This window comes from Rhinoderma darwinii (genome assembly GCF_050947455.1).
Source record: "Rhinoderma darwinii isolate aRhiDar2 chromosome 5 unlocalized genomic scaffold, aRhiDar2.hap1 SUPER_5_unloc_46, whole genome shotgun sequence".
Lineage (NCBI taxonomy): Eukaryota > Metazoa > Chordata > Amphibia > Anura > Rhinodermatidae > Rhinoderma > Rhinoderma darwinii.
The window spans coordinates 54,887-81,805 of record NW_027461805.1 but is presented as its reverse complement, the minus strand read 5'-3'; the positions used below and the strand labels follow the sequence as shown (position 1 = coordinate 81,805).

The following is a 26,919-nucleotide window of genomic DNA, read 5'->3' as shown; positions in this document are numbered from 1 at the left end:
GCAAAAAAAAGACAGCCTGGCGGCCGGCTGTTGCAGTGTTGCCCTCTCAGGCAACACTGAGTGACTGACTGAGCCTCACCGTCTTATATAAAGTTCAGACGGAACTTTGCACGTGTCATAGTGGAGCCCTCAGGATTCCAGAGCCAGCTTTCTGACATCATAATGGGGCCTCAGAGATAAAAGCCTGGGCCCAGGCAGTGTTGGTCAGTGCTGCTCAGCAGGCAGCACTGGACTGGACTGGATTACAGCTGATACAAGGTGTGAAGGAACAAGGGGTGGCTGTGGGCATGCACTTGCTGCCGCTGCCAGTGTTTATCTGCATGGCAGCAGGGCATTTGGGCGTTGCCAGGAAGGCATTTTTATGTAGATTCCTCCTCTTTCAGCACTGCATTGTGGTGCAAGCAAAAGAAGCAAATCCTGTCTGGCTTCCTCTCCGGCCTTTATTCACCTCCCGTGTAGCTGTGAGTGTGTGAGCCTGCAGGGCCCCATGGAATTGCCTAGAAGTAGGCTGAATCGCTGCAAGGGCTGAACAGCAGTATCGGGCAGGCTCGGGCAACGCGCGGCCCGTTCGGGTTATCGCTTCTCGGCCTTTTGGCTAAGATCAAGTGTAGTATCTGTTCTTATCAGTTTAATATCTGATACGTCCCCTATCTGGGGACCATATATTAAATGGATTTTTAGAACAGGGAGATGGAAATAGAGCTTGCTCTGTCCACTCCACGCATTGACCTGGTATTGCAGTATTTCCAGGACCGGTGCACCCTTTCCTTATGTGTTGACTAAAAGCAGATTCCAAAAGTGTTTTTTGTCTTTGCTATTGTTTCTGTCTTTCTGAAGGGATCTCCCCTTTTAATCCCATTATTTCAACACCTGTTGGACAATGCATGAGTGATAATGAGCTCATTGATTAAATGCAATTAATGAATAGATTGCCACCTCTTGTTGTGTGTCGTCTGTGTTTCTGTGTTTCCGGCATTTCACATTGGAACACCTCATTCACCTTCCTTGTCTTCTCTCCGCCCTCCCTTTTAGGTAAGTTAAAGAGCTGCACCTGAGCCAGCCACTGATTGATTGATTGATTGATTGATTGATTGATTGATTGATTGATTGATTGATTGATGCAGCACAACAGTCAAATAGTGGAGTGGAGTAGGGGAACAGCAAACAGCCAATAAAGCAGCCCGCCCTCTCGCCTGCCCGCCACAATGGACCTACCTGTGTACACTAGATGGATGTGATGGAATGTACTGTCGTCCCTACATTTCAAGAAGAAGTAAGAATTGCAGTTGCAACAAAGCCTTGCTTGCCTACAAAGAGAGCAGCAATTTGGATTTGTTACTATGTTACCTAGAAGAATAACAAACTGTGCAAGGATGGAGGTTGTAGGAGCAAGGAGAAGTTGTCTGTAAAGTTGGTGGATGCCTATTTTCCATTTTGCAGTCCCTTGTCTCCCTCTTGTGGCCTCCTGGAGGCAACTAGCTGTGCAAAAAAAAGACAGCCTGGCGGCCGGCTGTTGCAGTGTTGCCCTCTCAGGCAACACTGAGTGACTGACTAAGCCTCACCGTCTTATATAAAGTTCAGACGGAACTTTGCACGTGTCATAGTGGAGCCCTCAGGATTCCAGAGCCAGCTTTCTGACATCATAATGGGGCCTCAGAGATAAAAGCCTGGGCCCAGGCAGTGTTGGTCAGTGCTGCTCAGCAGGCAGCACTGGACTGGACTGGATTACAGCTGATACAAGGTGTGAAGGAACAAGGGGTGGCTGTGGGCATGCACTTGCTGCCGCTGCCAGTGTTTATCTGCATGGCAGCAGGGCATTTGGGCGTTGCCAGGAAGGCGTTTTTATGTAGATTCCTCCTCTTTCAGCACTGCATTGTGGTGCAAGCAAAAGAAGCAAATCCTGTCTGGCTTCCTCTCCGGCCTTTATTCACCTCCCGTGTAGCTGTGAGTGTGTGAGCCTGCAGGGCCCCATGGAATTGCCTAGAAGTAGGCTGAATCGCTGCAAGGGCTGAACAGCAGTATCGGGCAGGCTCGGGCAACGCGCGGCCCGTTCGGGTTATCGCTTCTCGGCCTTTTGGCTAAGATCAAGTGTAGTATCTGTTCTTATCAGTTTAATATCTGATACGTCCCCTATCTGGGGACCATATATTAAATGGATTTTTAGAACAGGGAGATGGAAATAGAGCTTGCTCTGTCCACTCCACGCATTGACCTGGTATTGCAGTATTTCCAGGACCGGTGCACCCTTTCCTTATGTGTTGACTAAAAGCAGATTCCAAAAGTGTTTTTTGTCTTTGCTATTGTTTCTGTCTTTCTGAAGGGATCTCCCCTTTTAATCCCATTATTTCAACACCTGTTGGACAATGCATGAGTGATAATGAGCTCATTGATTAAATGCAATTAATGAATAGATTGCCACCTCTTGTTGTGTGTCGTCTGTGTTTCTGTGTTTCCGGCATTTCACATTGGAACACCTCATTCACCTTCCTTGTCTTCTCTCCGCCCTCCCTTTTAGGTAAGTTAAAGAGCTGCACCTGAGCCAGCCACTGATTGATTGATTGATTGATTGATTGATTGATTGATTGATTGATTGATTGATTGATTGATTGATGCAGCACAACAGTCAAATAGTGGAGTGGAGTAGGGGAACAGCAAACAGCCAATAAAGCAGCCCGCCCGCTCGCCTGCCCGCCACAATGGACCTACCTGTGTACACTAGATGGATGTGATGGAATGTACTGTCGTCCCTACATTTCAAGAAGAAGTAAGAATTGCAGTTGCAACAAAGCCTTGCTTGCCTACAAAGAGAGCAGCAATTTGGATTTGTTACTATGTTACCTAGAAGAATAACAAACTGTGCAAGGATGGAGGTTGTAGGAGCAAGGAGAAGTTGTCTGTAAAGTTGGTGGATGCCTATTTTCCATTTTGCAGTCCCTTGTCTCCCTCTTGTGGCCTCCTGGAGGCAACTAGCTGTGCAAAAAAAAGACAGCCTGGCGGCCGGCTGTTGCAGTGTTGCCCTCTCAGGCAACACTGAGTGACTGACTGAGCCTCACCGTCTTATATAAAGTTCAGACGGAACTTTGCACGTGTCATAGTGGAGCCCTCAGGATTCCAGAGCCAGCTTTCTGACATCATAATGGGGCCTCAGAGATAAAAGCCTGGGCCCAGGCAGTGTTGGTCAGTGCTGCTCAGCAGGCAGCACTGGACTGGACTGGATTACAGCTGATACAAGGTGTGAAGGAACAAGGGGTGGCTGTGGGCATGCACTTGCTGCCGCTGCCAGTGTTTATCTGCATGGCAGCAGGGCATTTGGGCGTTGCCAGGAAGGCGTTTTTATGTAGATTCCTCCTCTTTCAGCACTGCATTGTGGTGCAAGCAAAAGAAGCAAATCCTGTCTGGCTTCCTCTCCGGCCTTTATTCACCTCCCGTGTAGCTGTGAGTGTGTGAGCCTGCAGGGCCCCATGGAATTGCCTAGAAGTAGGCTGAATCGCTGCAAGGGCTGAACAGCAGTATCGGGCAGGCTCGGGCAACGCGCGGCCCGTTCGGGTTATCGCTTCTCGGCCTTTTGGCTAAGATCAAGTGTAGTATCTGTTCTTATCAGTTTAATATCTGATACGTCCCCTATCTGGGGACCATATATTAAATGGATTTTTAGAACAGGGAGATGGAAATAGAGCTTGCTCTGTCCACTCCACGCATTGACCTGGTATTGCAGTATTTCCAGGACCGGTGCACCCTTTCCTTATGTGTTGACTAAAAGCAGATTCCAAAAGTGTTTTTTGTCTTTGCTATTGTTTCTGTCTTTCTGAAGGGATCTCCCCTTTTAATCCCATTATTTCAACACCTGTTGGACAATGCATGAGTGATAATGAGCTCATTGATTAAATTCAATTAATGAATAGATTGCCACCTCTTGTTGTGTGTCGTCTGTGTTTCTGTGTTTCCGGCATTTCACATTGGAACACCTCATTCACCTTCCTTGTCTTCTCTCCGCCCTCCCTTTTAGGTAAGTTAAAGAGCTGCACCTGAGCCAGCCACTGATTGATTGATTGATTGATTGATTGATTGATTGATTGATTGATTGATTGATTGATTGATGCACAACAGTCAAATAGTGGAGTGGAGTAGGGGAACAGCAAACAGCCAATAAAGCAGCCCGCCCGCTCGCCTGCCCGCCACAATGGACCTACCTGTGTACACTAGATGGATGTGATGGAATGTACTGTCGTCCCTACATTTCAAGAAGAAGTAAGAATTGCAGTTGCAACAAAGCCTTGCTTGCCTACAAAGAGAGCAGCAATTTGGATTTGTTACTATGTTACCTAGAAGAATAACAAACTGTGCAAGGATGGAGGTTGTAGGAGCAAGGAGAAGTTGTCTGTAAAGTTGGTGGATGCCTATTTTCCATTTTGCAGTCCCTTGTCTCCCTCTTGTGGCCTCCTGGAGGCAACTAGCTGTGCAAAAAAAAGACAGCCTGGCGGCCGGCTGTTGCAGTGTTGCCCTCTCAGGCAACACTGAGTGACTGACTGAGCCTCACCGTCTTATATAAAGCTCAGACGGAACTTTGCACGTGTCATAGTGGAGCCCTCAGGATTCCAGAGCCAGCTTTCTGACATCATAATGGGGCCTCAGAGATAAAAGCCTGGGCCCAGGCAGTGTTGGTCAGTGCTGCTCAGCAGGCAGCACTGGACTGGACTGGATTACAGCTGATACAAGGTGTGAAGGAACAAGGGGTGGCTGTGGGCATGCACTTGCTGCCGCTGCCAGTGTTTATCTGCATGGCAGCAGGGCATTTGGGCGTTGCCAGGAAGGCGTTTTTATGTAGATTCCTCCTCTTTCAGCACTGCATTGTGGTGCAAGCAAAAGAAGCAAATCCTGTCTGGCTTCCTCTCCGGCCTTTATTCACCTCCCGTGTAGCTGTGAGTGTGTGAGCCTGCAGGGCCCCATGGAATTGCCTAGAAGTAGGCTGAATCGCTGCAAGGGCTGAACAGCAGTATCGGGCAGGCTCGGGCAACGCGCGGCCCGTTCGAGTTATCGCTTCTCGGCCTTTTGGCTAAGATCAAGTGTAGTATCTGTTCTTATCAGTTTAATATCTGATACGTCCCCTATCTGGGGACCATATATTAAATGGATTTTTAGAACAGGGAGATGGAAATAGAGCTTGCTCTGTCCACTCCACGAATTGACCTGGTATTGCAGTATTTCCAGGACCGGTGCACCCTTTCCTTATGTGTTGACTAAAAGCAGATTCCAAAAGTGTTTTTTGTCTTTGCTATTGTTTCTGTCTTTCTGAAGGGATCTCCCCTTTTAATCCCATTATTTCAACACCTGTTGGACAATGCATGAGTGATAATGAGCTCATTGATTAAATGCAATTAATGAATAGATTGCCACCTCTTGTTGTGTGTCGTCTGTGTTTCTGTGTTTCCGGCATTTCACATTGGAACACCTCATTCACCTTCCTTGTCTTCTCTCCGCCCTCCCTTTTAGGTAAGTTAAAGAGCTGCACCTGAGCCAGCCACTGATTGATTGATTGATTGATTGATTGATTGATTGATTGATTGATTGATTGATTGATTGATTGATTGATTGATGCAGCACAACAGTCAAATAGTGGAGTGGAGTAGGGGAACAGCAAACAGCCAATAAAGCAGCCCGCCCGCTCGCCTGCCCGCCACAATGGACCTACCTGTGTACACTAGATGGATGTGATGGAATGTACTGTCGTCCCTACATTTCAAGAAGAAGTAAGAATTGCAGTTGCAACAAAGCCTTGCTTGCCTACAAAGAGAGCAGCAATTTGGATTTGTTACTATGTTACCTAGAAGAATAACAAACTGTGCAAGGATGGAGGTTGTAGGAGCAAGGAGAAGTTGTCTGTAAAGTTGGTGGATGCCTATTTTCCATTTTGCAGTCCCTTGTCTCCCTCTTGTGGCCTCCTGGAGGCAACTAGCTGTGCAAAAAAAAGACAGCCTGGCGGCCGGCTGTTGCAGTGTTGCCCTCTCAGGCAACACTGAGTGACTGACTGAGCCTCACCGTCTTATATAAAGTTCAGACGGAACTTTGCACGTGTCATAGTGGAGCCCTCAGGATTCCAGAGCCAGCTTTCTGACATCATAATGGGGCCTCAGAGATAAAAGCCTGGGCCCAGGCAGTGTTGGTCAGTGCTGCTCAGCAGGCAGCACTGGACTGGACTGGATTACAGCTGATACAAGGTGTGAAGGAACAAGGGGTGGCTGTGGGCATGCACTTGCTGCCGCTGCCAGTGTTTATCTGCATGGCAGCAGGGCATTTGGGCGTTGCCAGGAAGGCGTTTTTATGTAGATTCCTCCTCTTTCAGCACTGCATTGTGGTGCAAGCAAAAGAAGCAAATCCTGTCTGGCTTCCTCTCCGGCCTTTATTCACCTCCCGTGTAGCTGTGAGTGTGTGAGCCTGCAGGGCCCCATGGAATTGCCTAGAAGTAGGCTGAATCGCTGCAAGGGCTGAACAGCAGTATCGGGCAGGCTCGGGCAACGCGCGGCCCGTTCGGGTTATCGCTTCTCGGCCTTTTGGCTAAGATCAAGTGTAGTATCTGTTCTTATCAGTTTAATATCTGATACGTCCCCTATCTGGGGACCATATATTAAATGGATTTTTAGAACAGGGAGATGGAAATAGAGCTTGCTCTGTCCACTCCACGCATTGACCTGGTATTGCAGTATTTCCAGGACCGGTGCACCCTTTCCTTATGTGTTGACTAAAAGCAGATTCCAAAAGTGTTTTTTGTCTTTGCTATTGTTTCTGTCTTTCTGAAGGGATCTCCCCTTTTAATCCCATTATTTCAACACCTGTTGGACAATGCATGAGTGATAATGAGCTCATTGATTAAATGCAATTAATGAATAGATTGCCACCTCTTGTTGTGTGTCGTCTGTGTTTCTGTGTTTCCGGCATTTCACATTGGAACACCTCATTCACCTTCCTTGTCTTCTCTCCGCCCTCCCTTTTAGGTAAGTTAAAGAGCTGCACCTGAGCCAGCCACTGATTGATTGATTGATTGATTGATTGATTGATTGATTGATTGATGCAGCACAACAGTCAAATAGTGGAGTGGAGTAGGGGAACAGCAAACAGCCAATAAAGCAGCCCGCCCGCTCGCCTGCCCGCCACAATGGACCTACCTGTGTACACTAGATGGATGTGATGGAATGTACTGTCGTCCCTACATTTCAAGAAGAAGTAAGAATTGCAGTTGCAACAAAGCCTTGCTTGCCTACAAAGAGAGCAGCAATTTGGATTTGTTACTATGTTACCTAGAAGAATAACAAACTGTGCAAGGATGGAGGTTGTAGGAGCAAGGAGAAGTTGTCTGTAAAGTTGGTGGATGCCTATTTTCCATTTTGCAGTCCCTTGTCTCCCTCTTGTGGCCTCCTGGAGGCAACTAGCTGTGCAAAAAAAAGACAGCCTGGCGGCCGGCTGTTGCAGTGTTGCCCTCTCAGGCAACACTGAGTGACTGACTGAGCCTCACCGTCTTATATAAAGTTCAGACGGAACTTTGCACGTGTCATAGTGGAGCCCTCAGGATTCCAGAGCCAGCTTTCTGACATCATAATGGGGCCTCAGAGATAAAAGCCTGGGCCCAGGCAGTGTTGGTCAGTGCTGCTCAGCAGGCAGCACTGGACTGGACTGGATTACAGCTGATACAAGGTGTGAAGGAACAAGGGGTGGCTGTGGGCATGCACTTGCTGCCGCTGCCAGTGTTTATCTGCATGGCAGCAGGGCATTTGGGCGTTGCCAGGAAGGCGTTTTTATGTAGATTCCTCCTCTTTCAGCACTGCATTGTGGTGCAAGCAAAAGAAGCAAATCCTGTCTGGCTTCCTCTCCGGCCTTTATTCACCTCCCGTGTAGCTGTGAGTGTGTGAGCCTGCAGGGCCCCATGGAATTGCCTAGAAGTAGGCTGAATCGCTGCAAGGGCTGAACAGCAGTATCGGGCAGGCTCGGGCAACGCGCGGCCCGTTCGGGTTATCGCTTCTCGGCCTTTTGGCTAAGATCAAGTGTAGTATCTGTTCTTATCAGTTTAATATCTGATACGTCCCCTATCTGGGGACCATATATTAAATGGATTTTTAGAACAGGGAGATGGAAATAGAGCTTGCTCTGTCCACTCCACGCATTGACCTGGTATTGCAGTATTTCCAGGACCGGTGCACCCTTTCCTTATGTGTTGACTAAAAGCAGATTCCAAAAGTGTTTTTTGTCTTTGCTATTGTTTCTGTCTTTCTGAAGGGATCTCCCCTTTTAATCCCATTATTTCAACACCTGTTGGACAATGCATGAGTGATAATGAGCTCATTGATTAAATGCAATTAATGAATAGATTGCCACCTCTTGTTGTGTGTCGTCTGTGTTTCTGTGTTTCCGGCATTTCACATTGGAACACCTCATTCACCTTCCTTGTCTTCTCTCCGCCCTCCCTTTTAGGTAAGTTAAAGAGCTGCACCTGAGCCAGCCACTGATTGATTGATTGATTGATTGATTGATTGATTGATTGATTGATTGATTGATTGATTGATTGATTGATTGATGCAGCACAACAGTCAAATAGTGGAGTGGAGTAGGGGAACAGCAAACAGCCAATAAAGCAGCCCGCCCGCTCGCCTGCCCGCCACAATGGACCTACCTGTGTACACTAGATGGATGTGATGGAATGTACTGTCGTCCCTACATTTCAAGAAGAAGTAAGAATTGCAGTTGCAACAAAGCCTTGCTTGCCTACAAAGAGAGCAGCAATTTGGATTTGTTACTATGTTACCTAGAAGAATAACAAACTGTGCAAGGATGGAGGTTGTAGGAGCAAGGAGAAGTTGTCTGTAAAGTTGGTGGATGCCTATTTTCCATTTTGCAGTCCCTTGTCTCCCTCTTGTGGCCTCCTGGAGGCAACTAGCTGTGCAAAAAAAAGACAGCCTGGCGGCCGGCTGTTGCAGTGTTGCCCTCTCAGGCAACACTGAGTGACTGACTGAGCCTCACCGTCTTATATAAAGTTCAGACGGAACTTTGCACGTGTCATAGTGGAGCCCTCAGGATTCCAGAGCCAGCTTTCTGACATCATAATGGGGCCTCAGAGATAAAAGCCTGGGCCCAGGCAGTGTTGGTCAGTGCTGCTCAGCAGGCAGCACTGGACTGGACTGGATTACAGCTGATACAAGGTGTGAAGGAACAAGGGGTGGCTGTGGGCATGCACTTGCTGCCGCTGCCAGTGTTTATCTGCATGGCAGCAGGGCATTTGGGCGTTGCCAGGAAGGCGTTTTTATGTAGATTCCTCCTCTTTCAGCACTGCATTGTGGTGCAAGCAAAAGAAGCAAATCCTGTCTGGCTTCCTCTCCGGCCTTTATTCACCTCCCGTGTAGCTGTGAGTGTGTGAGCCTGCAGGGCCCCATGGAATTGCCTAGAAGTAGGCTGAATCGCTGCAAGGGCTGAACAGCAGTATCGGGCAGGCTCGGGCAACGCGCGGCCCGTTCGGGTTATCGCTTCTCGGCCTTTTGGCTAAGATCAAGTGTAGTATCTGTTCTTATCAGTTTAATATCTGATACGTCCCCTATCTGGGGACCATATATTAAATGGATTTTTAGAACAGGGAGATGGAAATAGAGCTTGCTCTGTCCACTCCACGCATTGACCTGGTATTGCAGTATTTCCAGGACCGGTGCACCCTTTCCTTATGTGTTGACTAAAAGCAGATTCCAAAAGTGTTTTTTGTCTTTGCTATTGTTTCTGTCTTTCTGAAGGGATCTCCCCTTTTAATCCCATTATTTCAACACCTGTTGGACAATGCATGAGTGATAATGAGCTCATTGATTAAATGCAATTAATGAATAGATTGCCACCTCTTGTTGTGTGTCGTCTGTGTTTCTGTGTTTCCGGCATTTCACATTGGAACACCTCATTCACCTTCCTTGTCTTCTCTCCGCCCTCCCTTTTAGGTAAGTTAAAGAGCTGCACCTGAGCCAGCCACTGATTGATTGATTGATTGATTGATTGATTGATGCAGCACAACAGTCAAATAGTGGAGTGGAGTAGGGGAACAGCAAACAGCCAATAAAGCAGCCCGCCCGCTCGCCTGCCCGCCACAATGGACCTACCTGTGTACACTAGATGGATGTGATGGAATGTACTGTCGTCCCTACATTTCAAGAAGAAGTAAGAATTGCAGTTGCAACAAAGCCTTGCTTGCCTACAAAGAGAGCAGCAATTTGGATTTGTTACTATGTTACCTAGAAGAATAACAAACTGTGCAAGGATGGAGGTTGTAGGAGCAAGGAGAAGTTGTCTGTAAAGTTGGTGGATGCCTATTTTCCATTTTGCAGTCCCTTGTCTCCCTCTTGTGGCCTCCTGGAGGCAACTAGCTGTGCAAAAAAAAGAAAGCCTGGCGGCCGGCTGTTGCAGTGTTGCCCTCTCAGGCAACACTGAGTGACTGACTGAGCCTCACCGTCTTATATAAAGTTCAGACGGAACTTTGCACGTGTCATAGTGGAGCCCTCAGGATTCCAGAGCCAGCTTTCTGACATCATAATGGGGCCTCAGAGATAAAAGCCTGGGCCCAGGCAGTGTTGGTCAGTGCTGCTCAGCAGGCAGCACTGGACTGGACTGGATTACAGCTGATACAAGGTGTGAAGGAACAAGGGGTGGCTGTGGGCATGCACTTGCTGCCGCTGCCAGTGTTTATCTGCATGGCAGCAGGGCATTTGGGCGTTGCCAGGAAGGCGTTTTTATGTAGATTCCTCCTCTTTCAGCACTGCATTGTGGTGCAAGCAAAAGAAGCAAATCCTGTCTGGCTTCCTCTCCGGCCTTTATTCACCTCCCGTGTAGCTGTGAGTGTGTGAGCCTGCAGGGCCCCATGGAATTGCCTAGAAGTAGGCTGAATCGCTGCAAGGGCTGAACAGCAGTATCGGGCAGGCTCGGGCAACGCGCGGCCCGTTCGGGTTATCGCTTCTCGGCCTTTTGGCTAAGATCAAGTGTAGTATCTGTTCTTATCAGTTTAATATCTGATACGTCCCCTATCTGGGGACCATATATTAAATGGATTTTTAGAACAGGGAGATGGAAATAGAGCTTGCTCTGTCCACTCCACGCATTGACCTGGTATTGCAGTATTTCCAGGACCGGTGCACCCTTTCCTTATGTGTTGACTAAAAGCAGATTCCAAAAGTGTTTTTTGTCTTTGCTATTGTTTCTGTCTTTCTGAAGGGATCTCCCCTTTTAATCCCATTATTTCAACACCTGTTGGACAATGCATGAGTGATAATGAGCTCATTGATTAAATGCAATTAATGAATAGATTGCCACCTCTTGTTGTGTGTCGTCTGTGTTTCTGTGTTTCCGGCATTTCACATTGGAACACCTCATTCACCTTCCTTGTCTTCTCTCCGCCCTCCCTTTTAGGTAAGTTAAAGAGCTGCACCTGAGCCAGCCACTGATTGATTGATTGATTGATTGATTGATTGATTGATTGATTGATTGATTGATTGATGCAGCACAACAGTCAAATAGTGGAGTGGAGTAGGGGAACAGCAAACAGCCAATAAAGCAGCCCGCCCGCTCGCCTGCCCGCCACAATGGACCTACCTGTGTACACTAGATGGATGTGATGGAATGTACTGTCGTCCCTACATTTCAAGAAGAAGTAAGAATTGCAGTTGCAACAAAGCCTTGCTTGCCTACAAAGAGAGCAGCAATTTGGATTTGTTACTATGTTACCTAGAAGAATAACAAACTGTGCAAGGATGGAGGTTGTAGGAGCAAGGAGAAGTTGTCTGTAAAGTTGGTGGATGCCTATTTTCCATTTTGCAGTCCCTTGTCTCCCTCTTGTGGCCTCCTGGAGGCAACTAGCTGTGCAAAAAAAAGACAGCCTGGCGGCCGGCTGTTGCAGTGTTGCCCTCTCAGGCAACACTGAGTGACTGACTGAGCCTCACCGTCTTATATAAAGTTCAGACGGAACTTTGCACGTGTCATAGTGGAGCCCTCAGGATTCCAGAGCCAGCTTTCTGACATCATAATGGGGCCTCAGAGATAAAAGCCTGGGCCCAGGCAGTGTTGGTCAGTGCTGCTCAGCAGGCAGCACTGGACTGGACTGGATTACAGCTGATACAAGGTGTGAAGGAACAAGGGGTGGCTGTGGGCATGCACTTGCTGCCGCTGCCAGTGTTTATCTGCATGGCAGCAGGGCATTTGGGCGTTGCCAGGAAGGCGTTTTTATGTAGATTCCTCCTCTTTCAGCACTGCATTGTGGTGCAAGCAAAAGAAGCAAATCCTGTCTGGCTTCCTCTCCGGCCTTTATTCACCTCCCGTGTAGCTGTGAGTGTGTGAGCCTGCAGGGCCCCATGGAATTGCCTAGAAGTAGGCTGAATCGCTGCAAGGGCTGAACAGCAGTATCGGGCAGGCTCGGGCAACGCGCGGCCCGTTCGGGTTATCGCTTCTCGGCCTTTTGGCTAAGATCAAGTGTAGTATCTGTTCTTATCAGTTTAATATCTGATACGTCCCCTATCTGGGGACCATATATTAAATGGATTTTTAGAACAGGGAGATGGAAATAGAGCTTGCTCTGTCCACTCCACGCATTGACCTGGTATTGCAGTATTTCCAGGACCGGTGCACCCTTTCCTTATGTGTTGACTAAAAGCAGATTCCAAAAGTGTTTTTTGTCTTTGCTATTGTTTCTGTCTTTCTGAAGGGATCTCCCCTTTTAATCCCATTATTTCAACACCTGTTGGACAATGCATGAGTGATAATGAGCTCATTGATTAAATGCAATTAATGAATAGATTGCCACCTCTTGTTGTGTGTCGTCTGTGTTTCTGTGTTTCCGGCATTTCACATTGGAACACCTCATTCACCTTCCTTGTCTTCTCTCCGCCCTCCCTTTTAGGTAAGTTAAAGAGCTGCACCTGAGCCAGCCACTGATTGATTGATTGATTGATTGATTGATTGATTGATTGATTGATTGATTGATTGATTGATTGATGCAGCACAACAGTCAAATAGTGGAGTGGAGTAGGGGAACAGCAAACAGCCAATAAAGCAGCCCGCCCGCTCGCCTGCCCGCCACAATGGACCTACCTGTGTACACTAGATGGATGTGATGGAATGTACTGTCGTCCCTACATTTCAAGAAGAAGTAAGAATTGCAGTTGCAACAAAGCCTTGCTTGCCTACAAAGAGAGCAGCAATTTGGATTTGTTACTATGTTACCTAGAAGAATAACAAACTGTGCAAGGATGGAGGTTGTAGGAGCAAGGAGAAGTTGTCTGTAAAGTTGGTGGATGCCTATTTTCCATTTTGCAGTCCCTTGTCTCCCTCTTGTGGCCTCCTGGAGGCAACTAGCTGTGCAAAAAAAAGACAGCCTGGCGGCCGGCTGTTGCAGTGTTGCCCTCTCAGGCAACACTGAGTGACTGACTGAGCCTCACCGTCTTATATAAAGTTCAGACGGAACTTTGCACGTGTCATAGTGGAGCCCTCAGGATTCCAGAGCCAGCTTTCTGACATCATAATGGGGCCTCAGAGATAAAAGCCTGGGCCCAGGCAGTGTTGGTCAGTGCTGCTCAGCAGGCAGCACTGGACTGGACTGGATTACAGCTGATACAAGGTGTGAAGGAACAAGGGGTGGCTGTGGGCATGCACTTGCTGCCGCTGCCAGTGTTTATCTGCATGGCAGCAGGGCATTTGGGCGTTGCCAGGAAGGCGTTTTTATGTAGATTCCTCCTCTTTCAGCACTGCATTGTGGTGCAAGCAAAAGAAGCAAATCCTGTCTGGCTTCCTCTCCGGCCTTTATTCACCTCCCGTGTAGCTGTGAGTGTGTGAGCCTGCAGGGCCCCATGGAATTGCCTAGAAGTAGGCTGAATCGCTGCAAGGGCTGAACAGCAGTATCGGGCAGGCTCGGGCAACGCGCGGCCCGTTCGGGTTATCGCTTCTCGGCCTTTTGGCTAAGATCAAGTGTAGTATCTGTTCTTATCAGTTTAATATCTGATACGTCCCCTATCTGGGGACCATATATTAAATGGATTTTTAGAACAGGGAGATGGAAATAGAGCTTGCTCTGTCCACTCCACGCATTGACCTGGTATTGCAGTATTTCCAGGACCGGTGCACCCTTTCCTTATGTGTTGACTAAAAGCAGATTCCAAAAGTGTTTTTTGTCTTTGCTATTGTTTCTGTCTTTCTGAAGGGATCTCCCCTTTTAATCCCATTATTTCAACACCTGTTGGACAATGCATGAGTGATAATGAGCTCATTGATTAAATGCAATTAATGAATAGATTGCCACCTCTTGTTGTGTGTCGTCTGTGTTTCTGTGTTTCCGGCATTTCACATTGGAACACCTCATTCACCTTCCTTGTCTTCTCTCCGCCCTCCCTTTTAGGTAAGTTAAAGAGCTGCACCTGAGCCAGCCACTGATTGATTGATTGATTGATTGATTGATTGATTGATTGATTGATTGATTGATTGATGCAGCACAACAGTCAAATAGTGGAGTGGAGTAGGGGAACAGCAAACAGCCAATAAAGCAGCCCGCCCGCTCGCCTGCCCGCCACAATGGACCTACCTGTGTACACTAGATGGATGTGATGGAATGTACTGTCGTCCCTACATTTCAAGAAGAAGTAAGAATTGCAGTTGCAACAAAGCCTTGCTTGCCTACAAAGAGAGCAGCAATTTGGATTTGTTACTATGTTACCTAGAAGAATAACAAACTGTGCAAGGATGGAGGTTGTAGGAGCAAGGAGAAGTTGTCTGTAAAGTTGGTGGATGCCTATTTTCCATTTTGCAGTCCCTTGTCTCCCTCTTGTGGCCTCCTGGAGGCAACTAGCTGTGCAAAAAAAAGACAGCCTGGCGGCCGGGCTGTTGCAGTGTTGCCCTCTCAGGCAACACTGAGTGACTGACTGAGCCCTCACCGTCTTATATAAAGTTCAGACGGAACTTTGCACGTGTCATAGGGAGCCCTCAGGATTCCAGAGCCAGCTTTCTGACATCATAATGGGGCCTCAGAGATAAAAGCCTGGGCCCAGGCAGTGTTGGTCAGAGCTGCTCAGCAGGCAGCACTGGACTGGACTGGATTACAGCTGATACAAGGTGTGAAGGAACAAGGGGTGGCTGTGGGCATGCACTTGCTGCCGCTGCCAGTGTTTATCTGCATGGCAGCAGGGCATTTGGGCGTTGCCAGGAAGGCGTTTTTATGTAGATTCCTCCTCTTTCAGCACTGCATTGTGGTGCAAGCAAAAGAAGCAAATCCTGTCTGGCTTCCTCTTCGGCCTTTATTCACCTCCCGTGTAGCTGTGAGTGTGTGAGCCTGCAGGGCCCCATGGAATTGCCTAGAAGTAGGCTGAATCGCTGCAAGGGCTGAACAGCAGTATCGGGCAGGCTCGGGCAACGCGCGGCCCGTTCGGGTTATCGCTTCTCGGCCTTTTGGCTAAGATCAAGTGTAGTATCTGTTCTTATCAGTTTAATATCTGATACGTCCCCTATCTGGGGACCATATATTAATGGATTTTAGAACAGGGAGATGGAAATAGAGCTTGCTCTGTCCACTCCACGCATTGACCTGGTATTGCAGTATTTCCAGGACCGGTGCACCCTTTCCTTATGTGTTGACTAAAAGCAGATTCCAAAAGTGTTTTTTGTCTTTGCTATTGTTTCTGTCTTTCTGAAGGGATCTCCCCTTTTAATCCCATTATTTCAACACCTGTTGGACAATGCATGAGTGATAATGAGCTCATTGATTAATGCAATTAATGAATAGATTGCCACCTCTTGTTGTGTGTCGTCTGTGTTTCTGTGTTTCCGGCATTTCACATTGGAACACCTCATTCACCTTCCTTGTCTTCTCTCCGCCCTCCCTTTTAGGTAAGTTAAAGAGCTGCACCTGAGCCAGCCACTGATTGATTGATTGATTGATTGATTTGATTGATTGATTGATTGATTGATTGATGCAGCACAACAGTCAAATAGTGGAGTGGAGTAGGGGAACAGCAAACAGCCAATAAAGCAGCCCGCCCGCTCGCCTGCCCGCCACAATGGACCTACCTGTGTACACTAGATGGATGTGATGGAATGTACTGTCGTCCCTACATTTCAAGAAGAAGTAAGAATTGCAGTTGCAACAAAGCCTTGCTTGCCTACAAAGAGAGCAGCAATTTGGATTGTTACTATGTTACCTAGAAGAATAACAAACTGTGCAAGGATGGAGGTTGTAGGAGCAAGGAGAAGTTGTCTGTAAAGTTGGTGGATGCCTATTTTCCATTTTGCAGTCCCTTGTCTCCCTCTTGTGGCCTCCTGGAGGCAACTAGCTGTGCAAAAAAAGACAGCCTGGCGGCCGGCTGTTGCAGTGTTGCCCTCTCAGGCAACACTGAGTGACTGACTGAGCCTCACCGTCTTATATAAAGTTCAGACGGAACTTTGCACGTGTCATAGTGGAGCCCTCAGGATTCCAGAGCCAGCTTTCTGACATCATAATGGGGCCTCAGAGATAAAAGCCTGGGCCCAGGCAGTGTTGGTCAGTGCTGCTCAGCAGGCAGCACTGGACTGGACTGGATTACAGCTGATACAAGGTGTGAAGGAACAAGGGGTGGCTGTGGGCATGCACTTGCTGCCGCTGCCAGTGTTTATCTGCATGGCAGCAGGGCATTTGGGCGTTGCCAGGAAGGCGTTTTATGTAGATTCCTCCTCTTTCAGCACTGCATTGTGGTGCAAGCAAAAGAAGCAAATCCTGTCTGGCTTCCTCTCCGGCCTTTATTCACCTCCCGTGTAGCTGTGAGTGTGTGAGCCTGCAGGGCCCCATGGAATGCCTAGAAGTAGGCTGAATCGCTGCAAGGGCTGAACAGCAGTATCGGGCAGGCTCGGGCAACGCGCGGCCCGTTCGGGTTATCGCTTCTCGGCCTTTTGGCTAAGATCAAGTGTAGTATCTGTTCTTATCAGTTTAATATCTGATACGTCCCCTATCTGGGGACCATATATTAAATGGATTTTTAGAACAGGGAGATGGAAATAGAGCTTGCTCTGTCCACTCCACGCATTGACCTGGTATTGCAGTATTTCCAGGACCGGTGCACCCTTTCCTTATGTGTTGACTAAAAGCAGATTCCAAAAGTGTTTTTGTCTTTGCTATTGTTTCTGTCTTTCTGAAGGATCTCCCCTTTTAATCCCATTATTTCAACACCTGTTGGACAATGCATGAGTGATAATGAGCTCATTGATAAATGCAATTAATGAATAGATTGCCACCTCTTGTTGTGTGTCGTCTGTGTTTCTGTGTTTCCGGCATTTCACATTGGAACACCTCATTCACCTTCCTTGTCTTCTCTCCGCCCTCCCTTTTAGGTAAGTTAAAGAGCTGCACCTGAGCCAGCCACTGATTGATTTATTGATTGATTGATTGATTGATTGATTGATTGATTGATGCAGCACAACAGTCAAATAGTGGAGTGGAGTAGGGGAACAGCAAACAGCCAATAAAGCAGCCCGCCCGCTCGCCTGCCCGCCACAATGGACCTACCTGTGTACACTAGATGGATGTGATGGAATGTACTGTCGTCCCTACATTTCAAGAAGAAGTAAGAATTGCAGTTGCAACAAAGCCTTGCTTGCCTACAAAGAGAGCAGCAATTTGGATTTGTTACTATGTTACCTAGAAGAATAACAAACTGTGCAAGGATGGAGGTTGTAGGAGCAAGGAGAAGTTGTCTGTAAAGTTGGTGGATGCCTATTTTCCATTTTGCAGTCCCTTGTCTCCCTCTTGTGGCCTCCTGGAGGCAACTAGCTGTGCAAAAAAAAGACAGCCTGGCGGCCGGCTGTTGCAGTGTTGCCCTCTCAGGCAACACTGAGTGACTGACTGAGCCTCACCGTCTTATATAAAGTTCAGACGGAACTTTGCACGTGTCATAGTGGAGCCCTCAGGATTCCAGAGCCAGCTTTCTGACATCATAATGGGGCCTCAGAGATAAAAGCCTGGGCCCAGGCAGTGTTGGTCAGTGCTGCTCAGCAGGCAGCACTGGACTGGACTGGATTACAGCTGATACAAGGTGTGAAGGAACAAGGGGTGGCTGTGGGCATGCACTTGCTGCCGCTGCCAGTGTTTATCTGCATGGCAGCAGGGCATTTGGGCGTTGCCAGGAAGGCGTTTTTATGTAGATTCCTCCTCTTTCAGCACTGCATTGTGGTGCAAGCAAAAGAAGCAAATCCTGTCTGGCTTCCTCTCCGGCCTTTATTCACCTCCCGTGTAGCTGTGAGTGTGTGAGCCTGCAGGGCCCCATGGAATTGCCTAGAAGTAGGCTGAATCGCTGCAAGGGCTGAACAGCAGTATCGGGTAGGCTCGGGCAACGCGCGGCCCGTTCGGGTTATCGCTTCTCGGCCTTTTGGCTAAGATCAAGTGTAGTATCTGTTCTTATCAGTTTAATATCTGATACGTCCCCTATCTGGGGACCATATATTAAATGGATTTTTAGAACAGGGAGATGGAAATAGAGCTTGCTCTGTCCACTCCACGCATTGACCTGGTATTGCAGTATTTCCAGGACCGGTGCACCCTTTCCTTATGTGTTGACTAAAAGCAGATTCCAAAAGTGTTTTTTGTCTTTGCTATTGTTTCTGTCTTTCTGAAGGGATCTCCCCTTTTAATCCCATTATTTCAACACCTGTTGGACAATGCATGAGTGATAATGAGCTCATTGATTAAATGCAATTAATGAATAGATTGCCACCTCTTGTTGTGTGTCGTCTGTGTTTCTGTGTTTCCGGCATTTCACATTGGAACACCTCATTCACCTTCCTTGTCTTCTCTCCGCCCTCCCTTTTAGGTAAGTTAAAGAGCTGCACCTGAGCCAGCCACTGATTGATTGATTGATTGATTGATTGATTGATTGATTGATTGATTGATGCAGCACAACAGTCAAATAGTGGAGTGGAGTAGGGGAACAGCAAACAGCCAATAAAGCAGCCCGCCCGCTCGCCTGCCCGCCACAATGGACCTACCTGTGTACACTAGATGGATGTGATGGAATGTACTGTCGTCCCTACATTTCAAGAAGAAGTAAGAATTGCAGTTGCAACAAAGCCTTGCTTGCCTACAAAGAGAGCAGCAATTTGGATTTGTTACTATGTTACCTAGAAGAATAACAAACTGTGCAAGGATGGAGGTTGTAGGAGCAAGGAGAAGTTGTCTGTAAAGTTGGTGGATGCCTATTTTCCATTTTGCAGTCCCTTGTCTCCCTCTTGTGGCCTCCTGGAGGCAACTAGCTGTGCAAAAAAAAGACAGCCTGGCGGCCGGCTGTTGCAGTGTTGCCCTCTCAGGCAACACTGAGTGACTGACTGAGCCTCACCGTCTTATATAAAGTTCAGACGGAACTTTGCACGTGTCATAGTGGAGCCCTCAGGATTCCAGAGCCAGCTTTCTGACATCATAATGGGGCCTCAGAGATAAAAGCCTGGGCCCAGGCAGTGTTGGTCAGTGCTGCTCAGCAGGCAGCACTGGACTGGACTGGATTACAGCTGATACAAGGTGTGAAGGAACAAGGGGTGGCTGTGGGCATGCACTTGCTGCCGCTGCCAGTGTTTATCTGCATGGCAGCAGGGCATTTGGGCGTTGCCAGGAAGGCGTTTTTATGTAGATTCCTCCTCTTTCAGCACTGCATTGTGGTGCAAGCAAAAGAAGCAAATCCTGTCTGGCTTCCTCTCCGGCCTTTATTCACCTCCCGTGTAGCTGTGAGTGTGTGAGCCTGCAGGGCCCCATGGAATTGCCTAGAAGTAGGCTGAATCGCTGCAAGGGCTGAACAGCAGTATCGGGCAGGCTCGGGCAACGCGCGGCCCGTTCGGGTTATCGCTTCTCGGCCTTTTGGCTAAGATCAAGTGTAGTATCTGTTCTTATCAGTTTAATATCTGATACGTCCCCTATCTGGGGACCATATATTAAATGGATTTTTAGAACAGGGAGATGGAAATAGAGCTTGCTCTGTCCACTCCACGCATTGACCTGGTATTGCAGTATTTCCAGGACCGGTGCACCCTTTCCTTATGTGTTGACTAAAAGCAGATTCCAAAAGTGTTTTTTGTCTTTGCTATTGTTTCTGTCTTTCTGAAGGGATCTCCCCTTTTAATCCCATTATTTCAACACCTGTTGGACAATGCATGAGTGATAATGAGCTCATTGATTAAATGCAATTAATGAATAGATTGCCACCTCTTGTTGTGTGTCGTCTGTGTTTCTGTGTTTCCGGCATTTCACATTGGAACACCTCATTCACCTTCCTTGTCTTCTCTCCGCCCTCCCTTTTAGGTAAGTTAAAGAGCTGCACCTGAGCCAGCCACTGATTGATTGATTGATTGATTGATTGATTGATTGATTGATTGATTGATTGATTGATTGATGCAGCACAACAGTCAAATAGTGGAGTGGAGTAGGGGAACAGCAAACAGCCAATAAAGCAGCCCGCCCGCTCGCCTGCCCGCCACAATGGACCTACCTGTGTACACTAGATGGATGTGATGGAATGTACTGTCGTCCCTACATTTCAAGAAGAAGTAAGAATTGCAGTTGCAACAAAGCCTTGCTTGCCTACAAAGAGAGCAGCAATTTGGATTTGTTACTATGTTACCTAGAAGAATAACAAACTGTGCAAGGATGGAGGTTGTAGGAGCAAGGAGAAGTTGTCTGTAAAGTTGGTGGATGCCTATTTTCCATTTTGCAGTCCCTTGTCTCCCTCTTGTGGCCTCCTGGAGGCAACTAGCTGTGCAAAAAAAAGACAGCCTGGCGGCCGGCTGTTGCAGTGTTGCCCTCTCAGGCAACACTGAGTGACTGACTGAGCCTCACCGTCTTATATAAAGTTCAGACGGAACTTTGCACGTGTCATAGTGGAGCCCTCAGGATTCCAGAGCCAGCTTTCTGACATCATAATGGGGCCTCAGAGATAAAAGCCTGGGCCCAGGCAGTGTTGGTCAGTGCTGCTCAGCAGGCAGCACTGGACTGGACTGGATTACAGCTGATACAAGGTGTGAAGGAACAAGGGGTGGCTGTGGGCATGCACTTGCTGCCGCTGCCAGTGTTTATCTGCATGGCAGCAGGGCATTTGGGCGTTGCCAGGAAGGCGTTTTTATGTAGATTCCTCCTCTTTCAGCACTGCATTGTGGTGCAAGCAAAAGAAGCAAATCCTGTCTGGCTTCCTCTCCGGCCTTTATTCACCTCCCGTGTAGCTGTGAGTGTGTGAGCCTGCAGGGCCCCATGGAATTGCCTAGAAGTAGGCTGAATCGCTGCAAGGGCTGAACAGCAGTATCGGGCAGGCTCGGGCAACGCGCGGCCCGTTCGGGTTATCGCTTCTCGGCCTTTTGGCTAAGATCAAGTGTAGTATCTGTTCTTATCAGTTTAATATCTGATACGTCCCCTATCTGGGGACCATATATTAAATGGATTTTTAGAACAGGGAGATGGAAATAGAGCTTGCTCTGTCCACTCCACGCATTGACCTGGTATTGCAGTATTTCCAGGACCGGTGCACCCACCCTTTCCTTATGTGTTGACTAAAAGCAGATTCCAAAAGTGTTTTTTGTCTTTGCTATTGTTTCTGTCTTTCTGAAGGGATCTCCCCTTTTAATCCCATTATTTCAACACCTGTTGGACAATGCATGAGTGATAATGAGCTCATTGATTAAATGCAATTAATGAATAGATTGCCACCTCTTGTTGTGTGTCGTCTGTGTTTCTGTGTTTCCGGCATTTCACATTGGAACACCTCATTCACCTTCCTTGTCTTCTCTCCGCCCTCCCTTTTAGGTAAGTTAAAGAGCTGCACCTGAGCCAGCCACTGATTGATTGATTGATTGATTGATTGATTGATTGATTGATTGATTGATTGATTGATTGATGCAGCACAACAGTCAAATAGTGGAGTGGAGTAGGGGAACAGCAAACAGCCAATAAAGCAGCCCGCCCGCTCGCCTGCCCGCCACAATGGACCTACCTGTGTACACTAGATGGATGTGATGGAATGTACTGTCGTCCCTACATTTCAAGAAGAAGTAAGAATTGCAGTTGCAACAAAGCCTTGCTTGCCTACAAAGAGAGCAGCAATTTGGATTTGTTACTATGTTACCTAGAAGAATAACAAACTGTGCAAGGATGGAGGTTGTAGGAGCAAGGAGAAGTTGTCTGTAAAGTTGGTGGATGCCTATTTTCCATTTTGCAGTCCCTTGTCTCCCTCTTGTGGCCTCCTGGAGGCAACTAGCTGTGCAAAAAAAAGACAGCCTGGCGGCCGGCTGTTGCAGTGTTGCCCTCTCAGGCAACACTGAGTGACTGACTGAGCCTCACCGTCTTATATAAAGTTCAGACGGAACTTTGCACGTGTCATAGTGGAGCCCTCAGGATTCCAGAGCCAGCTTTCTGACATCATAATGGGGCCTCAGAGATAAAAGCCTGGGCCCAGGCAGTGTTGGTCAGTGCTGCTCAGCAGGCAGCACTGGACTGGACTGGATTACAGCTGATACAAGGTGTGAAGGAACAAGGGGTGGCTGTGGGCATGCACTTGCTGCCGCTGCCAGTGTTTATCTGCATGGCAGCAGGGCATTTGGGCGTTGCCAGGAAGGCGTTTTTATGTAGATTCCTCCTCTTTCAGCACTGCATTGTGGTGCAAGCAAAAGAAGCAAATCCTGTCTGGCTTCCTCTCCGGCCTTTATTCACCTCCCGTGTAGCTGTGAGTGTGTGAGCCTGCAGGGCCCCATGGAATTGCCTAGAAGTAGGCTGAATCGCTGCAAGGGCTGAACAGCAGTATCGGGCAGGCTCGGGCAACGCGCGGCCCGTTCGGGTTATCGCTTCTCGGCCTTTTGGCTAAGATCAAGTGTAGTATCTGTTCTTATCAGTTTAATATCTGATACGTCCCCTATCTGGGGACCATATATTAAATGGATTTTTAGAACAGGGAGATGGAAATAGAGCTTGCTCTGTCCACTCCACGCATTGACCTGGTATTGCAGTATTTCCAGGACCGGTGCACCCTTTCCTTATGTGTTGACTAAAAGCAGATTCCAAAAGTGTTTTTTGTCTTTGCTATTGTTTCTGTCTTTCTGAAGGGATCTCCCCTTTTAATCCCATTATTTCAACACCTGTTGGACAATGCATGAGTGATAATGAGCTCATTGATTAAATGCAATTAATGAATAGATTGCCACCTCTTGTTGTGTGTCGTCTGTGTTTCTGTGTTTCCGGCATTTCACATTGGAACACCTCATTCACCTTCCTTGTCTTCTCTCCGCCCTCCCTTTTAGGTAAGTTAAAGAGCTGCACCTGAGCCAGCCACTGATTGATTGATTGATTGATTGATTGATTGATTGATTGATTGATGCAGCACAACAGTCAAATAGTGGAGTGGAGTAGGGGAACAGCAAACAGCCAATAAAGCAGCCCGCCCGCTCGCCTGCCCGCCACAATGGACCTACCTGTGTACACTAGATGGATGTGATGGAATGTACTGTCGTCCCTACATTTCAAGAAGAAGTAAGAATTGCAGTTGCAACAAAGCCTTGCTTGCCTACAAAGAGAGCAGCAATTTGGATTTGTTACTATGTTACCTAGAAGAATAACAAACTGTGCAAGGATGGAGGTTGTAGGAGCAAGGAGAAGTTGTCTGTAAAGTTGGTGGATGCCTATTTTCCATTTTGCAGTCCCTTGTCTCCCTCTTGTGGCCTCCTGGAGGCAACTAGCTGTGCAAAAAAAAGACAGCCTGGCGGCCGGCTGTTGCAGTGTTGCCCTCTCAGGCAACACTGAGTGACTGACTGAGCCTCACCGTCTTATATAAAGTTCAGACGGAACTTTGCACGTGTCATAGTGGAGCCCTCAGGATTCCAGAGCCAGCTTTCTGACATCATAATGGGGCCTCAGAGATAAAAGCCTGGGCCCAGGCAGTGTTGGTCAGTGCTGCTCAGCAGGCAGCACTGGACTGGACTGGATTACAGCTGATACAAGGTGTGAAGGAACAAGGGGTGGCTGTGGGCATGCACTTGCTGCCGCTGCCAGTGTTTATCTGCATGGCAGCAGGGCATTTGGGCGTTGCCAGGAAGGCGTTTTTATGTAGATTCCTCCTCTTTCAGCACTGCATTGTGGTGCAAGCAAAAGAAGCAAATCCTGTCTGGCTTCCTCTCCGGCCTTTATTCACCTCCCGTGTAGCTGTGAGTGTGTGAGCCTGCAGGGCCCCATGGAATTGCCTAGAAGTAGGCTGAATCGCTGCAAGGGCTGAACAGCAGTATCGGGCAGGCTCGGGCAACGCGCGGCCCGTTCGGGTTATCGCTTCTCGGCCTTTTGGCTAAGATCAAGTGTAGTATCTGTTCTTATCAGTTTAATATCTGATACGTCCCCTATCTGGGGACCATATATTAAATGGATTTTTAGAACAGGGAGATGGAAATAGAGCTTGCTCTGTCCACTCCACGCATTGACCTGGTATTGCAGTATTTCCAGGACCGGTGCACCCTTTCCTTATGTGTTGACTAAAAGCAGATTCCAAAAGTGTTTTTTGTCTTTGCTATTGTTTCTGTCTTTCTGAAGGGATCTCCCCTTTTAATCCCATTATTTCAACACCTGTTGGACAATGCATGAGTGATAATGAGCTCATTGATTAAATGCAATTAATGAATAGATTGCCACCTCTTGTTGTGTGTCGTCTGTGTTTCTGTGTTTCCGGCATTTCACATTGGAACACCTCATTCACCTTCCTTGTCTTCTCTCCGCCCTCCCTTTTAGGTAAGTTAAAGAGCTTCACCTGAGCCAGCCACTGATTGATTGATTGATTGATTGATTGATTGATTGATTGATTGATTGATTGATTGATTGATGCAGCACAACAGTCAAATAGTGGAGTGGAGTAGGGGAACAGCAAACAGCCAATAAAGCAGCCCGCCCGCTCGCCTGCCCGCCACAATGGACCTACCTGTGTACACTAGATGGATGTGATGGAATGTACTGTCGTCCCTACATTTCAAGAAGAAGTAAGAATTGCAGTTGAAACAAAGCCTTGCTTGCCTACAAAGAGAGCAGCAATTTGGATTTGTTACTATGTTACCTAGAAGAATAACAAACTGTGCAAGGATGGAGGTTGTAGGAGCAAGGAGAAGTTGTCTGTAAAGTTGGTGGATGCCTATTTTCCATTTTGCAGTCCCTTGTCTCCCTCTTGTGGCCTCCTGGAGGCAACTAGCTGTGCAAAAAAAAGACAGCCTGGCGGCCGGCTGTTGCAGTGTTGCCCTCTCAGGCAACACTGAGTGACTGACTGAGCCTCACCGTCTTATATAAAGTTCAGACGGAACTTTGCACGTGTCATAGTGGAGCCCTCAGGATTCCAGAGCCAGCTTTCTGACATCATAATGGGGCCTCAGAGATAAAAGCCTGGGCCCAGGCAGTGTTGGTCAGTGCTGCTCAGCAGGCAGCACTGGACTGGACTGGATTACAGCTGATACAAGGTGTGAAGGAACAAGGGGTGGCTGTGGGCATGCACTTGCTGCCGCTGCCAGTGTTTATCTGCATGGCAGCAGGGCATTTGGGCGTTGCCAGGAAGGCGTTTTTATGTAGATTCCTCCTCTTTCAGCACTGCATTGTGGTGCAAGCAAAAGAAGCAAATCCTGTCTGGCTTCCTCTCCGGCCTTTATTCACCTCCCGTGTAGCTGTGAGTGTGTGAGCCTGCAGGGCCCCATGGAATTGCCTAGAAGTAGGCTGAATCGCTGCAAGGGCTGAACAGCAGTATCGGGCAGGCTCGGGCAACGCGCGGCCCGTACCGGTTATCGCTTCTCGGCCTTTTGGCTAAGATCAAGTGTAGTATCTGTTCTTATCAGTTTAATATCTGATACGTCCCCTATCTGGGGACCATATATTAAATGGATTTTTAGAACAGGGAGATGGAAATAGAGCTTGCTCTGTCCACTCCACGCATTGACCTGGTATTGCAGTATTTCCAGGACCGGTGCACCCTTTCCTTATGTGTTGACTAAAAGCAGATTCCAAAAGTGTTTTTTGTCTTTGCTATTGTTTCTGTCTTTCTGAAGGGATCTCCCCTTTTAATCCCATTATTTCAACACCTGTTGGACAATGCATGAGTGATAATGAGCTCATTGATTAAATGCAATTAATGAATAGATTGCCACCTCTTGTTGTGTGTCGTCTGTGTTTCTGTGTTTCCGGCATTTCACATTGGAACACCTCATTCACCTTCCTTGTCTTCTCTCCGCCCTCCCTTTTAGGTAAGTTAAAGAGCTGCACCTGAGCCAGCCACTGATTGATTGATTGATTGATTGATTGATTGATGCAGCACAACAGTCAAATAGTGGAGTGGAGTAGGGGAACAGCAAACAGCCAATAAAGCAGCCCGCCCGCTCGCCTGCCCGCCACAATGGACCTACCTGTGTACACTAGATGGATGTGATGGAATGTACTGTCGTCCCTACATTTCAAGAAGAAGTAAGAATTGCAGTTGCAACAAAGCCTTGCTTGCCTACAAAGAGAGCAGCAATTTGGATTTGTTACTATGTTACCTAGAAGAATAACAAACTGTGCAAGGATGGAGGTTGTAGGAGCAAGGAGAAGTTGTCTGTAAAGTTGGTGGATGCCTATTTTCCATTTTGCAGTCCCTTGTCTCCCTCTTGTGGCCTCCTGGAGGCAACTAGCTGTGCAAAAAAAAGACAGCCTGGCGGCCGGCTGTTGCAGTGTTGCCCTCTCAGGCAACACTGAAACACTGAGTGACTGACTGAGCCTCACCGTCTTATATAAAGTTCAGACGGAACTTTGCACGTGTCATAGTGGAGCCCTCAGGATTCCAGAGCCAGCTTTCTGACATCATAATGGGGCCTCAGAGATAAAAGCCTGGGCCCAGGCAGTGTTGGTCAGTGCTGCTCAACAGGCAGCACTGGACTGGACTGGATTACAGCTGA

General features: G+C 47.8%; 18 non-coding genes across 18 annotated transcripts; all 18 read left to right on the top strand.

Annotated features, from left to right (window-relative positions):
- Nucleotides 1–575: 575 nt before the first annotated feature.
- LOC142694424 (U2 spliceosomal RNA) lies at nucleotides 576–766 on the top strand. The gene has a single exon (XR_012862665.1). It is a non-coding gene; the product is annotated as a U2 spliceosomal RNA (small nuclear RNA).
- A 1,292-nt stretch (nucleotides 767–2,058) lies between these two features.
- On the top strand, nucleotides 2,059–2,249 carry LOC142694412 (U2 spliceosomal RNA). Its single transcript, XR_012862654.1, has one exon. It is a non-coding gene; the product is annotated as a U2 spliceosomal RNA (small nuclear RNA).
- Nucleotides 2,250–3,549: 1,300 nt separating this feature from the next.
- Nucleotides 3,550–3,740, top strand: LOC142694400 (U2 spliceosomal RNA). The gene has a single exon (XR_012862643.1). It is a non-coding gene; the product is annotated as a U2 spliceosomal RNA (small nuclear RNA).
- Nucleotides 3,741–5,033: 1,293 nt separating this feature from the next.
- LOC142694423 (U2 spliceosomal RNA) lies at nucleotides 5,034–5,224 on the top strand. Its single transcript, XR_012862664.1, has one exon. It is a non-coding gene; the product is annotated as a U2 spliceosomal RNA (small nuclear RNA).
- A 1,308-nt stretch (nucleotides 5,225–6,532) lies between these two features.
- Nucleotides 6,533–6,723, top strand: LOC142695018 (U2 spliceosomal RNA). Its single transcript, XR_012863174.1, has one exon. It is a non-coding gene; the product is annotated as a U2 spliceosomal RNA (small nuclear RNA).
- A 1,280-nt stretch (nucleotides 6,724–8,003) lies between these two features.
- On the top strand, nucleotides 8,004–8,194 carry LOC142695006 (U2 spliceosomal RNA). Its single transcript, XR_012863163.1, has one exon. It is a non-coding gene; the product is annotated as a U2 spliceosomal RNA (small nuclear RNA).
- Nucleotides 8,195–9,502: 1,308 nt separating this feature from the next.
- Nucleotides 9,503–9,693, top strand: LOC142694994 (U2 spliceosomal RNA). The gene has a single exon (XR_012863152.1). It is a non-coding gene; the product is annotated as a U2 spliceosomal RNA (small nuclear RNA).
- A 1,268-nt stretch (nucleotides 9,694–10,961) lies between these two features.
- LOC142694981 (U2 spliceosomal RNA) lies at nucleotides 10,962–11,152 on the top strand. The gene has a single exon (XR_012863141.1). It is a non-coding gene; the product is annotated as a U2 spliceosomal RNA (small nuclear RNA).
- Nucleotides 11,153–12,444: 1,292 nt separating this feature from the next.
- LOC142694969 (U2 spliceosomal RNA) lies at nucleotides 12,445–12,635 on the top strand. Its single transcript, XR_012863130.1, has one exon. It is a non-coding gene; the product is annotated as a U2 spliceosomal RNA (small nuclear RNA).
- Nucleotides 12,636–13,935: 1,300 nt separating this feature from the next.
- Nucleotides 13,936–14,126, top strand: LOC142694956 (U2 spliceosomal RNA). Its single transcript, XR_012863118.1, has one exon. It is a non-coding gene; the product is annotated as a U2 spliceosomal RNA (small nuclear RNA).
- A 1,293-nt stretch (nucleotides 14,127–15,419) lies between these two features.
- Nucleotides 15,420–15,608, top strand: LOC142694438 (U2 spliceosomal RNA). The gene has a single exon (XR_012862678.1). It is a non-coding gene; the product is annotated as a U2 spliceosomal RNA (small nuclear RNA).
- A 1,284-nt stretch (nucleotides 15,609–16,892) lies between these two features.
- On the top strand, nucleotides 16,893–17,083 carry LOC142694944 (U2 spliceosomal RNA). Its single transcript, XR_012863107.1, has one exon. It is a non-coding gene; the product is annotated as a U2 spliceosomal RNA (small nuclear RNA).
- Nucleotides 17,084–18,364: 1,281 nt separating this feature from the next.
- LOC142694932 (U2 spliceosomal RNA) lies at nucleotides 18,365–18,555 on the top strand. The gene has a single exon (XR_012863096.1). It is a non-coding gene; the product is annotated as a U2 spliceosomal RNA (small nuclear RNA).
- A 1,284-nt stretch (nucleotides 18,556–19,839) lies between these two features.
- LOC142694920 (U2 spliceosomal RNA) lies at nucleotides 19,840–20,030 on the top strand. Its single transcript, XR_012863085.1, has one exon. It is a non-coding gene; the product is annotated as a U2 spliceosomal RNA (small nuclear RNA).
- Nucleotides 20,031–21,326: 1,296 nt separating this feature from the next.
- Nucleotides 21,327–21,517, top strand: LOC142694394 (U2 spliceosomal RNA). The gene has a single exon (XR_012862638.1). It is a non-coding gene; the product is annotated as a U2 spliceosomal RNA (small nuclear RNA).
- Nucleotides 21,518–22,817: 1,300 nt separating this feature from the next.
- On the top strand, nucleotides 22,818–23,008 carry LOC142694908 (U2 spliceosomal RNA). The gene has a single exon (XR_012863074.1). It is a non-coding gene; the product is annotated as a U2 spliceosomal RNA (small nuclear RNA).
- A 1,280-nt stretch (nucleotides 23,009–24,288) lies between these two features.
- On the top strand, nucleotides 24,289–24,479 carry LOC142694896 (U2 spliceosomal RNA). The gene has a single exon (XR_012863063.1). It is a non-coding gene; the product is annotated as a U2 spliceosomal RNA (small nuclear RNA).
- A 1,296-nt stretch (nucleotides 24,480–25,775) lies between these two features.
- LOC142694884 (U2 spliceosomal RNA) lies at nucleotides 25,776–25,966 on the top strand. The gene has a single exon (XR_012863052.1). It is a non-coding gene; the product is annotated as a U2 spliceosomal RNA (small nuclear RNA).
- Nucleotides 25,967–26,919: the final 953 nt, after the last annotated feature.